Raw genomic sequence first — 14,346 nt, 5'->3', positions numbered from 1 at the left:
GCAAATGCCACATAATTAGGTGATGTGACTTAATGGCATACTTTCAGGGATTTTACATAACAAGTGCAACACGAAATTCCCCAAATTACTCAAACTATGCAAGGGTAATATACATTTTTCTCAGGCCTAGTGGACATCTACCATTTGGATTAGACTATCAAACAGTTTAAAGAACACTGAATATTGGCATTGGAGGTGTCCAGATGTGAAAGAAGCTAAGATGCGAGGGAGCTGTGGTGGGGGTCAATCATGGATTAACTATAGTAAATACTCTTGCCTTCACACAGGACCATTAAAAGAGCTACCCATCAGAATGGCTATTTTCTAACCAGAAACAATATAAACTCTAATGAATCCACTGTGTACCAGCAGAGGAACAATCATTGTATGGTCCGCTATAGTCGGGGCCACTGGAATTATGCAATTGTGTGGCAGCAGCGATTTTAACATGAGTATAGATCTGCTGCATTAGTCACAGAATCTACTCTGTACCGCATAATCTGCAGATTTAAAAAAAAAAATTGTTTCTTGTTTGAACGGTTCAAAAGTTACTAAAAAAGAAGCAACATCTATTGCCACGCAATGGAAGGATCTTTGCAAAGGTTAACTAGTCACCTTTCTGTTGCAATTACTATATTAGGGTGGTAAACTTGTTCCAAAGAGGCACAGCCAATGCACTGACAGTGTTACCAAGTTTACAAATGAGAAAAGAATCAAGTAATACTATTAAAAAATAAAATGGGCGGGACGAGAAGAGGGAATCTGCCCAGCTTGTAACAACAGTAAAGAAGATATGGTCCATGTCTTGTTCTTCTGTCCTTCCTATAGTGTAATACGGAGATCCTGGCTGGCACCGTTGTGCAGAAATTTGGGCTTAAAACAATGTGCTCAAGCTTGTAGAATTTTAAGATATGATACTTCACCTCCTATTGTGTTCTCGGTCTCCCGCTTTTTATATGGTATGTGGCGTAGAAGGTCTACTTTGATTAATCGTGTTAAATTGTGATCAATTGTAATGATTGTTATCTTTCATTTGATAACTTATTGTTTAATAATTTTGTTAACCAAGGTTCCTAACTATTTATGTATTTTATCTTGTATGTACATATTTTATTTGTGCTTTTATGGCCTTCGGCCGAAATAAAGTTATCACATTTTTTTTTTTTTAAATCTGCCATCTTTTACTGCATAATTTCCCTTTTCTTGCTGCATAATCTGCTCAAGCCTGCTGCATAATTTGGTCCTCCCCTGCTGCATAATTCCTGTGCCCCTCGCTATTGCATATGCCTGAAGAGATCACCCAGGTATTCCGGGCGCAACCTATAGAAATGGGCATTACACCACTGGATCGCTTGTCTCTCGATTGCTGAACCAGTGCACTGCATTTAATCAACAAAAAAACAAAAATAATAGGAGACATAAGAGGCCTCAGTTATAACATGTCCAGGAAGACAAAATACAAATACTATTTCAATAGGTAGTGGAAATCAAATCAGTGAGCAACATGGAATGAAATGCATGTGCTTTGCTCTTTGTAGTACTAAATGAATTGCTTGGAATGCAGAGCGCCCTACATATATGATGGCCCTCCTCTAATTTAACAAATACAACTTTTTGCAAAGTATTGCAATGTCTCAAGAAAAAACAAACATGATTTAGAAGCCAGTGACTATACAGAAGGTCACAAAAGCACTTTGACGCCTCGTCCGGGGTAGTAAACGCTATATAAATGCAATTAAATAAATAAATTAATTAATTAATTACACACTCAACTTGTTCAAATCCACAAAGGAAATTTAGCAGTTAACGCCTACAATTTTGCTCTGTGACGTTTTAAATACAATTTTAGTGAAGGAAGTAATACAAGTTTGAAATCTGATTTTGCAGGTAGTGCTTCACAGGTTAACTAACACAAGAGTGCCTGTGTTACTCTACACCTGCTACATAAGCTGTTACCTTTTTTGAATTGATCAGGGATGTGCATTGCCATCCACGGCTAGGAATCGTTTACAATTTGGCTTCCACATAGCGCTTTGCTTTTTACCGTGTATGTCTGCGTCCACTGTGTTTGAGAACAGCCTAAGTGGGGGGAATCCTCGAATTGTTTGAATATGGCTGTGCTCACCATTCTCTTTGATTATCTTATTCAGGCCTTAAATGAGGTGCCAAAGTGCGTTAAATTGGTTTCAGAATGTGCATAAACTAATGAAAAAGAAAACTGCAAAATTGCCTCCTGCTACACCATGTAAAACCACGTTATAATTTTTTTTTAACAGCAAGAGAACATGCTCATCATAATTCGGGCCCTACAAAACAGCTGTAAAGAAAATCTCTCCCCTTTCTCAGGCGACAGGTGCAAGAGCAGGGCGTTAGCAGCTCCTTCTGGGCAGAGCACTTCCTGGGCAGCCGTCAGTGTTAATGTATGCAGATCACAGCCTTTGTGTTTCGGCTGATCACAGAGGTGAGCCTCAAGTTAAGAATGAAAGGAACACCTCCCCTCCCCCAACCTCCAAACACAGGTTGCTTGCAACAACGAGGGCCACTCTTGAAAACATAATATGGACACTGAATTTAACAAGGCAACCGTGGAAGACCCATAGTTTGTTTTGCGTGTGACAATTTGTACCATTAATAGGTATTTGACAAAGGCTGATACATGAAGCTGGCATTTCTTTGCAGTCTACCAATAACCACGTGATTATGCACTAGAAATACCAGGGTGACAACACAAAAACCAAAGTTAATAGTTTTTGATACATTTTATTTTTTGTTAGTGAAGCAAACGAGAGGGAGGACTTTGGTGCACTACATGCTGGCGAATAATTCAAGTCTAGTTATTCATCCTTCAATGTAAACATTGCAGGTCTAACCTTCCAGGGCTGAAACCTTTGCAGGTTTATGTAGCAGAAACTCGGCCCGAAGACATTGGAGCGCTTTACACAGCACCAGGTACGTTACACAAGGACACATTAACGTTCCTAGCCACAGGGAGAATAAGTGACGCCCAGAATCACAGGGTGTTGAGCTGACACTGAGCGCCGAGAATCGAACCTGGATCCCCATTTATGGAGTCGGCATCCTCTTCCTTTCATTTAGCATAAATAGCTGAGCATAGGAAAATAAAGCATTGAGCCTCTAATGTACATTTCACCCATGACAGTAAGAACGGCCTAGGGGAGGAAAATGGGGAGGGAATGGGGAAAATAGTAAGAGGAGCATAGGGAGAAATGGACAAAGTCAGAGAAAACAGAGAGAGATGGAGAGAGAAACAAGTTGAGTCAAGATTTAGGGAGAGAACGACGTGGTAAAAGTCTTGGAGACAAACAAGGAAATAGGGGTAAACAGGAGAGAGAGATTTAGACATAATGAAAGTCAAACAAAACAAGTGAGAGAAATAGATAGGGAGAGAGAAAGTCAGAGATATGGGGAGACAGGGGAGGGCACAGGAATGACAGGAGAGGCAGATAAATTAAAGCTAGTGAGAGGCATCGAAAAATAGAGATGCAGAGATAGACAGGGAACAAGAAAGAAAGACAGAAACAGAGAAAGACAAGAAGGGAGAGAGAAAAATTAGGGTAAGACAGCCAAATATGAGACATATGTGAGAGTCAAGGAGAAACAGGGTTAGAATTGGTGAGAGAGAAATAAAGCCAGATAGTGTCATAATGAGGGAGAGATAGGTAGATAGACAAAAACAGTGGGCGAAAGACAGAAACAGAGATGGAAAAATAGGAAGAGAGAAAAAAAAGACAGGGAGAGATGTGAAATCGAAATGGAGTGAGGAAGTGGGAGAGACAGTAAAAGACAGGGAAAGAGTAAGACAAGGAGAGGGGTGGATTTATGAAACATACTAGAAAGACAGGAAGGAGGACAGAAGGAAGGAAGGAAGAAAATACACACTGAACTGAATCTAAATGCATTTCTATCTAAAGCTATTTGTCTGTCCATTAACATCTATCCCACCCTCTCTTGATCCCTCTACCTGTAACAGAGACATCTTCAGCTACATAGATCGGTCTTTGTCTATATTTGTTTCTCCTTCAATCTATCCCTAGTAGTGCATCTGTCCATCTATATATCCCTTTATTTGTATGTACATCTGTACATCTGTCTGCCCATCCCTCTATCTAGTTGTAAATCTGTCGATCACTTTCGGAAATGAGATCCCTGGCCACACAATTGGGAATGGGTGAATTGCACCCAGCAACTGACGTAAGAAGGGGGCTAGCAACCTCCCTCAGGCATCAGGTGCACAGATTTTAGGAAGGTAGGAACAGCCATGGATTACAACCATGCTGAGACATCGGAGATAGACAACAACAGCTTAACACAAGTGGACCCAAAATGCTTTGCAGTACAAGCAATGGATCCCACTATGTATCAATTCAGTACCCGCCATCCCACCCACATGAAGCTATGCACACCACTGACCATGAAGTTGACAAGACCTGGTGTGTCCAAAACATTACATGTACTTAGAGTAGACTTTGGGACAGCCACTTGCTCGTGATTGGACAGCCATTGTTGTTTATATCAGATGTCTTGAATCAATGGCTTTTCTCCCTGTCCCTATGTTTGTTCCACCCAGGGGCATTTTGATCTCACAGTGTTGTGAGTGAATGTTTTTTATCCTTCTTCTGCATACTTGTGGAGCAGTTGTTTATTTTAGATTTAACATTCCATGGTAGTGCAGGTATTTCCTTTCTGTCTATCTTTATTGGTTTACAATGGGTTGGCATCTGCTAAATGCTTCTGCGCCATTTGCTTTCTTCTGTATATTGCACTCTTTTATTTTCACTTTCTTTACATTTGAATTTACTAATCTAACATGGTTGTCCTTCAAGTTAAATGAGTACATTAAAAGCGGAGGCTTGTGTCATGACACATTCTTGTGTCATGAAGCTCATTCATTCACATATGCATTAGGACACACATCACGGCGAACGCTTGTGCATGTGGCATATTGCCGGCCACCTTAAAATGAGGTTTCTTTAATAAAAACCCTATTGCAATATTGTGAACCATACATCTGTTAGTATGTGGTGGCCATCATGTTCAACTCCCCACAGAGGTAGTAGTTGTGATATTCATATCCAAGACATGCAGAAATAGTGTGTGATGAGAGTAATGGCCAGGTCCCCAGGGAGATAGTATGTTATAGTGTTCTTATTCAAGACATGCTGAGATAGAGTGTGCTGATAGCTGTGCAAGTCCCCACACAGATAGTGTGATTACTGTAATGACCAGATTGTCTCAGTACATGATAAAAGTCATGTTCAAACCTTCACACAGATAGTATGTGATGATAGACAAGTTTAAGGTCACACATATATAGTGTGCTAATCAAGTTCATGTCTCTGAAGAGGTAATATGTGCTTATAGTAATGCTACGGCCCCCACTGAGATAGAGTCTAATGATAGTCTAATGATTGTCCCGTCAGAGTTTATGCATCATGATAGTAATCGCCAAGCCACTTCCGAGACCATGACAGACAGTGAGATGGGGGGCCTTTCCTGTGTGGGGACATCAAGGAAGATGAACTAGCAATGCCCTGGACAGTATGAGTAAGGGGAACGATAGGCATGATGATTGCTTTCCAGTTCAATATTATAAATTGAATAAAGCAAAGTTGGTACGACTATTATACAGGTGTACAAGGATGCAGTGGTGTTTTTTCTAGGCATATGAGCTGGCAATCACGTTAGAACCATTATACATCTTCAGTGGCACGTAAAGAATGAAGCAAATGACAAACAAGCAATATTGCTGGTTGCAAAAAAGGCCTTTGACTATGTAGAGTGCATAGGTAATAGGTAAATTGAGTCTGTGCAAGGATTTCATTGAAAAAGTGCAGAAGCTATATAAAGTGACTGACGCAGATAAATGTTTGGAGCTTTATCTCACAATCGTTCCTCATCTTAAGGGGCACTCGAATGGCCTATCCTCTGTCCTCACTCTTGTTTTACTAACTCTGTTTTTATTTGAGATGGCAATCACACAAAGCAGAGACAAATGGAGCATAATGACACTTCTGTTTTATGTAGATGGTATTGTGGTTGCACTTGTAACGATCAAGGTTTCCTAATCAGCATTAATGTCCTGATAACTTTTTTACAAAATTAACTGGTCTGTATGTAAAGCTCTGCCCATGACAAAAACCACAACAGCAGTGGTAGGCTGTGTGATGCTGAGAGCGTTGATCCACTGGTTCTGAGTGACACTGGTCCAGCTGTGGAATGGGGCACTGGGGCAGTTGGGGGTGGTACGGGGGGGTCCATCGAGGGTGAAGTGTACGATGGAGTGGTCTGACCAGGTGACTTCTGTGGTGTGGCTGTATCATATTCTGTTACTGGACGTGAAGATGGGGTCTAGCGTTTGTCCTGCTTTGTGTTTGAGGTATGTAACCAGTTGCTTGAGTCCAAAGTTGTCCAATCTTTCCAGTAGGTCAGTGGAGTCCAGGTGGAAGTTGAGGTCTCCCACGAAGACATAGGGCCCAATTCACAAAATTAATCTGAGGCACAATCCTAACTTTACGGCTTTCGGTATTCACAGAAGGCATTTAGGAGTAGTAAAGTTAGGATACCTAACTTTACTACTACAAAACTGAGAAAAATCCTAACATTTTGACTTTTGGTATTCACAAAAGGCGTTTAGTTGTAGTACTACTACTAAATGCCTTTTGTGAATACAAAAAAAGTCATAACCATAGGATTTTGTCTCAGATTACTTTAGTGAATCGGGCCCTAAGTGTTCAGATTCTATGGTGAGTGTGTCGTGTGACCTTACAATAGAAATATGCCTGGGCTTTTTTCTGACATAAGTGTCTCCAAGTGGTACTTCAGCATGTGTAGTGACACCGGGGCCTGAGCATGTAAGATACTCACTCCCCTAAATTATGATAGTGTTTTACAGCATAACCTTTAAGCATTTAAAGTCTGACAAAATTACCTACCCGCACTTTGAGCTTTTTCGCAGATGTGCTTTGTGAGCCTGGTACTCTGACAAGTGTAAATAAACACTTGCGCTCAGGGCTTTTCTTCCCCTCTCCCCTCCAGTGGCTGCTAAATGCATGGGCTGATGGAGGCCGGGTCCCATTAGATGCTGTCGGTGTTTGCTGGGTTACATAATGAGAACCACGATTCCCAGATAAGGGGGATACCGCCTCAATGATCCCGAGATAAGAACGGTTGTCAGCAGCCCTGTTGTGACCACCTCAGCAGTCGCAGGTAAAATGTGATGGATTGAAGTAGGACAGGGGCCTTTGCAGCAAATCACCAGAAGTCTAGAGCAATGGGCCATCTTCAGGTCTGTGGGGCTCACTCTAACCTGCACCGTCACTCAACAGGGGCGAACGGCGTGCCATATGTCACCCTCCCTGATACTCCAACTGCCTCTCATTCATCAATCCATCGATGAAAAGCCTGATGTCAGCAAGGCATCAGCATTCATGGAGCACCCTTTTTGATGCTGCCTTGCTAGACTACATTTTGGAATGACGAACGGTCAGAGCCCCTACAAGCGGAAAGCAAATTATTCCTACTTCCAGTGCTTTAAATGGGCCGGTACTCACCGGTGCTGAGTACCGGCACTTCTCAGATTTATCACTCCGAGTACCGGCACTTCTCTACTGCCGTTGAGAGTACCAGTACTCAGGAAAAGTAAGGCTCATTGGCTGTGCTGGTGAGCCGGAGTGGAACGTGTGTCTGGCAGCCAAGGCGCCTCTTCTGCAGCCCCGATCTGAGCCCCAGCTAAGCTATTCAGCAGGACTCATTTGAATAATGTCCGGGTGCTCACAATCACGCTGTGCTTGACAGAGCAGGGTCCGTTCAGGCCCTGTGCTGTCAATTACAATCACACTATCCTGCGCATTTGTGCTAACAAGTGTCAGATGACAGGTTTCCGAGGGAGTAGTCAAAAAAGAGCATGATACAACGAGTCACAACTTTCATGGAGAACCTGATGAGGCAATGAACTTTGTATTGATAGTGTAAATGTTATGGATGGATGAGTGAACAAGGGTGGATGGATGGATGGATGAATAGATGGATGAATAGATGGATGGGTGAGTGAGTGAGTGAAAGCATGGATGGCTGGGTGAAAGGGGGTGGCTGGTGGATGATTGGATAAAAGGGCGGATGATGGGTGGATAAGTGAAAGAAGGGATTAAGTGAAAGGGTGGATGGAATGAAAGGGTGGATGGAATAAAGGAGTGAAAGGGTTGATGGATAGATGAGCGAAAGGATTAATAAATGAGCGAAAGGGTGGATAAAAAGATGGATGAGTGAAAGGACAGGTTTGGAGATGGATACGTTTGTATATGAAGGGTGGACAGACGGAATGGTGAAAACTGAATGATGGATGAAAGACTGATCAGACGACACAATGTAAAGGTTAAATAGCTGACATCAGCAGGTAAATGGTAGGATGAAAGAAAGAATGGATAGATCTATGGAAGAGACAAGAGCTATCTTCTGGGGAGGGTCATGATGATTTCCTTCATTTACATTGTGCTATAAGAGCTTTGGGTCGAAGTGGGGATATTTTCAGTGGGTGAGTGTGTGGATGGATGAGTGAGCAAGGGTGGATGTATAGGTGGATGGATGAGTGAAAGCATGAATTGCTGGGTGAAAGAGGATGGATGATTGGATAAAAGGGCGGATGATGGGTGGATAAGTGAAAGATTGGATGGATGAATGAGAGGGAGGGAGGATGAATGAATGGGATGGAGGATGGATGAGTGAAAGGAGGGATTGAATGAAAGGGTGATGGAATGAAAGGGTGGATGGAATAAAGGAGTGAAAGGGTTGATGAACAGATGAGCGAAAGGATTGATGAATGAGCGAAAGGGTGAATAAAGAGATGGATGAGGGAAAGGATGAATGGATAGGTTTTGAGTTGGATGGATGGATAGGTGTTTATATGAAGGGTGGACGGACAGAATGGTGAAAAACTGAATGATCGATGAAAGACAGAATAGAAGACAGAATGTAAAGGTTAAATGGTGGACATCAGCAGGTAAATGGTAGGATGAAAGGATGAATGGATAGATCTATGGAAGAGACAAGAGATATCTTCTGAGGAGGGTCATGATGATTTGCTTCATTTGCTTGGTGCCATAAGAGCTTTGGGCGACGTGGGGGTATTTTCAGTTTCTTCCTACTCATGTGCTGAAAAACATATGGTTTTGTGCCAAACAACAGCAATTAACAGTATGGTATTGAGAAGGTGCATCCATTGCAAAAAAAGGAAATGTTAACATATTATAGCATTTCTATTTCATTTTTGTGTAATGAGTTAACTTGCTTTGTTTATATCAACACATTTCTCATGTGTTTTCATGTGTCCTGCAACTAATAGAAGTCATGAAGTATCATCAGGTCTTGCCTTTAGCCCCACCCCTAATTCCGCCCCCTCACTACACCGCTAGCTCATTTAATGAGTACCTGCACTTATTTTTTCCCATTTAAAGCACTGCCTACTGCCATATAGGGATGTATGTTGGGACGTTTTCTCAATCTGAAAAACTACTTATATGATTATTCCCTGACTGTAAATGAAGAGGTAAGTTAAAAAAGGGTGCATTGGAATGTGACCATTGTAATTATGAGTGAATGAGATTCACTCATGCATACTATGTATCACTTTTTGTGCTGTTCAACTTAGAGGTTAGACCAGTTTTCAAAAGTATAAAATTATATTATGACCCTTGGTACGATATGGCCTTGCGATACTTATATGGATTTGTGAAGAAGACGAAGGATAGCAACTATTGCATTTGGAGAAAGTGGCTTGTATCCGCTTGAATTACAGAAAACAAAACTGGAACAGGATTACAAATGCTTGTTTTTAAGGCTTCTGTATAGTAGGGATCTGGGTGGTCCCGTGAGAGCGCGGGGAAGCGCGGGGAAAGAATTGGTCCAGTCGGTAAGCTTGGATAGCCTCTGCAACCATGCTGGTCCATTAGTTCTTGATCTGCTGAATGCCTCACCTGGTTTTAAGCATGGCTGAAGGTGGCTGAAGGTGGCATTCAGCTCTACGCCACTGGCACATTCGCCCACTGAGCTATCTTTCTAGTTTGTGAGCATTCGCATTTTTAATGAGGTTCTAAGCCATGCTGTGAGGTTTACACTGCCTAAGCCATATGTTGTGGAAATATGGAGACATAATTCACATCTATGGGCTATGTGGTGAGGTCGAGGAGTCCGCCGCGGTTGAAGACCGGAAGGGGAGCCTGTCGAGTGGAGACACCCATGACCACACGGAAGTGGCTGCCGGTCTAGTTGCTCGTGTGAAGGGGCAGGCGGAGAAAGCGAGGACGGACAATAAAAGAACGGCACACACAGAGTCCGGGAGGCGTCTTCAGGAAGCGATTCCATGGTGCCCGGAGGAAGGCGAGGAGCCCAGCGGAGCAGGAGAAGAACAGAGACCGGAGGAGCCCAGCAGAACAGGTGTGGAGCAGAGATCGGAGGAGCCCAGCGGAGCAGGAGAGGAACAGAGACCGGAGGAGCCCAGCAGAACAGGTGTGGAGCAGAGATCGGAGGAGCCCAGCAGTCCCGGCAGGAAACAGCGTTTGGAGGAGCCCAGCAGTCCCGGAGGAGGTGCGGACCAGAACCCGTGGGAGTACACCCCAAGATTGTACAAGGCGGTCACGCCCGGCGGTCCCAAGAAGGGAGAAAACGCCCCGGGTCCGGACGCCACGGCCCTGTGGATGGGCCGTGGCCCAAGGCAAGTACCACTGAGGGGTGCCTTCCATTGGGGGCGGTGGGGGTGAGAACTGTGTGTTGCACGCCGGCCTCCTTTCCACACACTCCCTACCTTTCCTTATATCCCCACTTTCAATGGTGACGGTAGCACATAGCAATTTGGAGAATAAGCAGTTTGACTAATCCCGACCCTTTTTTTTTTTCTTTTTCCTTCCGGGGAGAGCCAACGGTTTACAGACCAACGCCAGGAGGACGGTATCCCACGAACTGACCAGCCACCCCGGAAAACGTCCGACGCATCACCTGTTCTTGTGCCTAGTGATATTTCATGAACTATATACATTTATACAAGAGTTGTCCTTAACCAAAAAGAGAACAAACGTTCCCAATAAAGAAGTTCTAACCTGATACCCTGCATTACTAGTGACTCATGAACACGGCCACTCGGACATTCTTACAGGCTACAGCATTTAGTTTCCATATGTATCGCCGCATGAGGGGTTCGTAAGTGCTATATAAATAAAAAGCAGACAATAAGGACTCCAGAACGGAATCAGCTGACCATTTACATTAGTGAACAGTTATTGTTTACTCTACCCATCAAGTCAGAACCATAGCTTCATGAGGAGAGATTAAAGAGAATCTATTTACAATTAATCAATTGGGACTTATACAGCGGCTAATCAACCTCGAGGGTATCCAGGCGCTAAAGATGCGTTTAGAATTAAAGGAGTGCGCCCTTTCATTCAGGAACGCGTTTGGTCTGCTGATAGCTGAAAAGCTGTATATGGCACTTTCAGTCAGACATTTAACATTTTAGCGAACTGCATATGTTAAAAGTGAAACTGCAAGTCACACAACACAATTTGCTGCTGGGTAAACGCCAGGCTGACGTCACATATAACTAGTTAGCCCTATAGTCAGGCTTCTGCAACTGTTCCAATTGTAAGGCACACTCCCTTTCCTCTCATTCTCTTGCTCTCTTTCTTGTCCACACCTTCTGTCAGTCTCTTTAACTTTAAATCCCGGTCTAATTTTCTTCCTCGTTCGCTCCTATCCTCTCTCGAGACCGCCCATTTCTTTCTCCTTCTTTGTCTTTGCATCTTTCTCATCCTCCTTTCTCTTTTTGGAAATCACTCCACTCTCTTCCCTTTATATTCCACTACCTCTATTTCTCCCCTCTTCCTGTCTCACATTTTCTATTTTGATCCCTATATTTCTTTCTTCACTCGGGTTTGTTGTCCTTTTCTTTTTTGATGTTTCATTTGTCCTCCTCCTTTCATTTTACTTTCTCTCATTCTGTTGTATTTCACTTTCTCTTTTTCACAGTTTACTTTCCGCTCTGTCTGACACTCTCTCCTTTTACCTTGAGCTCTATATTCATCATACTCCCCTTGTTATTTATGCTCCACTCTCAATACTCTATTCCCCTGAGCCACAGGTTTTGCGTGTTAGAACTTAAACTGCGCATGATAGGCAACATAATTTTAAGTGCTGCAGTAAACTTACCAAAGTAAAGACGTGTTCACTAAATTACATAATAAGACAACTAGAAGAAAAGTAAATTGTGTTTACACCACAAATGCCTTTGTGATTGGCTGCTGTTACTTCTTATTATGGGTAATTTTTAATTGTGTGCACGGTTTAGAAATTGGATGTGATGCAATAGTTGTTGTTAAACTTCTATTATGAAGGGCAACATAGATTGGTTCCAATGACTTAATAAATCCCAAATGTTTTTAAGATGGCATTCACGCCCCACCTGTTGACTTTTGAAGTTTTATCAAAAATCGCATTTTGTGCAGAGATTTTTAACACCACAGTGGTGGGGTTTAGTTGCCACTACTCATTTGCCCAGGTCCGAGCACTATGTACTCCTTGCCACAGAAAAGTGATGTAATCCTCAAACAAGATGGAAGCTGGACTGACTAAACTGACAGTCATACCATATGCATACTGATCCTCCCCCTTGACTCCATGTATGGTCAAAAGAGGTAGCTACACCAGGCGCGGTTCGTCCATTGGGGCGTAAGGGTGTAGCCCCCCCTGCTCGACGCCGCCCGCAGCTCCCTCATGACAATCATGTCAATGAATCAACATGACGTCAGACCGCCGGGCGGGCGTCATGTTGATTCATTGACATGATTGTACAGACGGCAACACAAGTACTCATGCGTGGGGACGGAGGGTGAATTTTTACCCGTGCCCACGCATGCGCACTTGTGTTTTGGCGGCGTTGCGCATGCCCATCAGGAGCCCTAATGGGCGTGCTGCGGGCGAGAGGGTACCTGTGCCCCTGGCGCCAGGATTGGCAAGGGGCGCTGTGAGCCTGTGACGTGTGCGGGACCGGCAGCAAGGTAAGAGTGTGTGTTTTTCGGTGTTCCAGTAAACTAGCTTGCACAAATGACTTGAGATAGTTCAGTGTGTTAAAGCATCTGCTGCAGAAATGTGTGCGTCTATTCCAGGTCACCCGTTTATTTCACGTCATGGGATTTTGGAAATGTAAAAATTCTCAGAATTTCTATTTTGATAGTTGCAACAACAGCCTTCAACAGATTTCATTTTATAAACATTTTCCAGAAAATGAGTTAACAACTTTGTCACCACAAATATAATGTACTCTTTGAACTAAGGTTATAACATTTCAAAATGTTAACAAACGGTAGAGGCGGAATAGCATGATATATGCATTTATTATTACATGCATGTTGGTGTATGTTTGTATGTGAATTTGTATAGTACATACCTAGGGCTTACAGGATGGCAAATACATGGGCGGTCGAAGGTTTCCAGCATAAAAAGGTAGAGGTGATGTAATATGTAAACTGGCACATCCTTCAACATCGATCCTAAAGGCTTGTTAGAGTCCATAATTTATTTTTATATGGTCCTAAAAATACATGAATGATGGATGGATGCAGGGTGGGTGCATTAATGATTGTTCGGTGGATGGGTGCATGGATGGATGCATGCATGATGGGTGGATGGATGCATGAATGATGGATGCAGGATGGATGGGTGGGTGGATGGGTGGATGCATGAATGAATGATGTATGGATGCAGGATGGGTGGATGGATGATGGATGAATGGGTGGATGCATGGATGAATGATGTATGGATGCAGGGTGGGTGGGTGGATGGGTGGATGCATGAATGATGTATGGATGCATGGATGCATGCATGCATGATGGGTGGATGCATGATGGATGGATGGATGGGTGGATGGATGGATGGGTGGGTGCATGAATGAATGATGTATGGATGCAGGATGGGTGGGTGGATGTATGAATGATGTATGGATACATGCATGCATGCATGATGGGTGGATGCATGATGGATGGATGGGTGGATGCATGAATGAATGATGTATGGATGCAGGGTGGGTGGGTGGATAGATGGGTGGATGCATGAATGATGTATGGATGGATGCAAGGTGGTTCGGGCTCGCTCGCTGCGCTCTATCGCTCCGGTGCAATATGCAAATTAGTTTACGCCCCATCACTTTCAAATGTTACCAGCCGCCCCTGAGCTACACCAATATACATTCTTTCTAGTAAAATGTCTAGAAGTGGCCATGAGGTGACTGTTAACTATAAAACAGCCCTCTAATAAGAAAACCTGCTTTCTATGTAATCTCTATTA

At 43.2% G+C, this 14,346-nt stretch overlaps 1 protein-coding gene across 1 annotated transcript in view; it reads right to left on the bottom strand.

The window, feature by feature from the left end:
• SNRNP200 (small nuclear ribonucleoprotein U5 subunit 200) overlaps positions 1–14,346 on the bottom strand; it is a 490,380-nt gene that overhangs the window by 219,661 nt on the left and 256,373 nt on the right. The gene's annotated exons all lie outside the window — the stretch shown is intronic.

Source organism: Lissotriton helveticus, chromosome 11 (assembly GCF_964261635.1).
Source record: "Lissotriton helveticus chromosome 11, aLisHel1.1, whole genome shotgun sequence".
In the NCBI taxonomy this organism is placed as follows: domain Eukaryota; kingdom Metazoa; phylum Chordata; class Amphibia; order Caudata; family Salamandridae; genus Lissotriton; species Lissotriton helveticus.
Note: the sequence above shows the minus strand (reverse complement) of the source record. Positions and strands in the feature narration are given on the sequence as shown.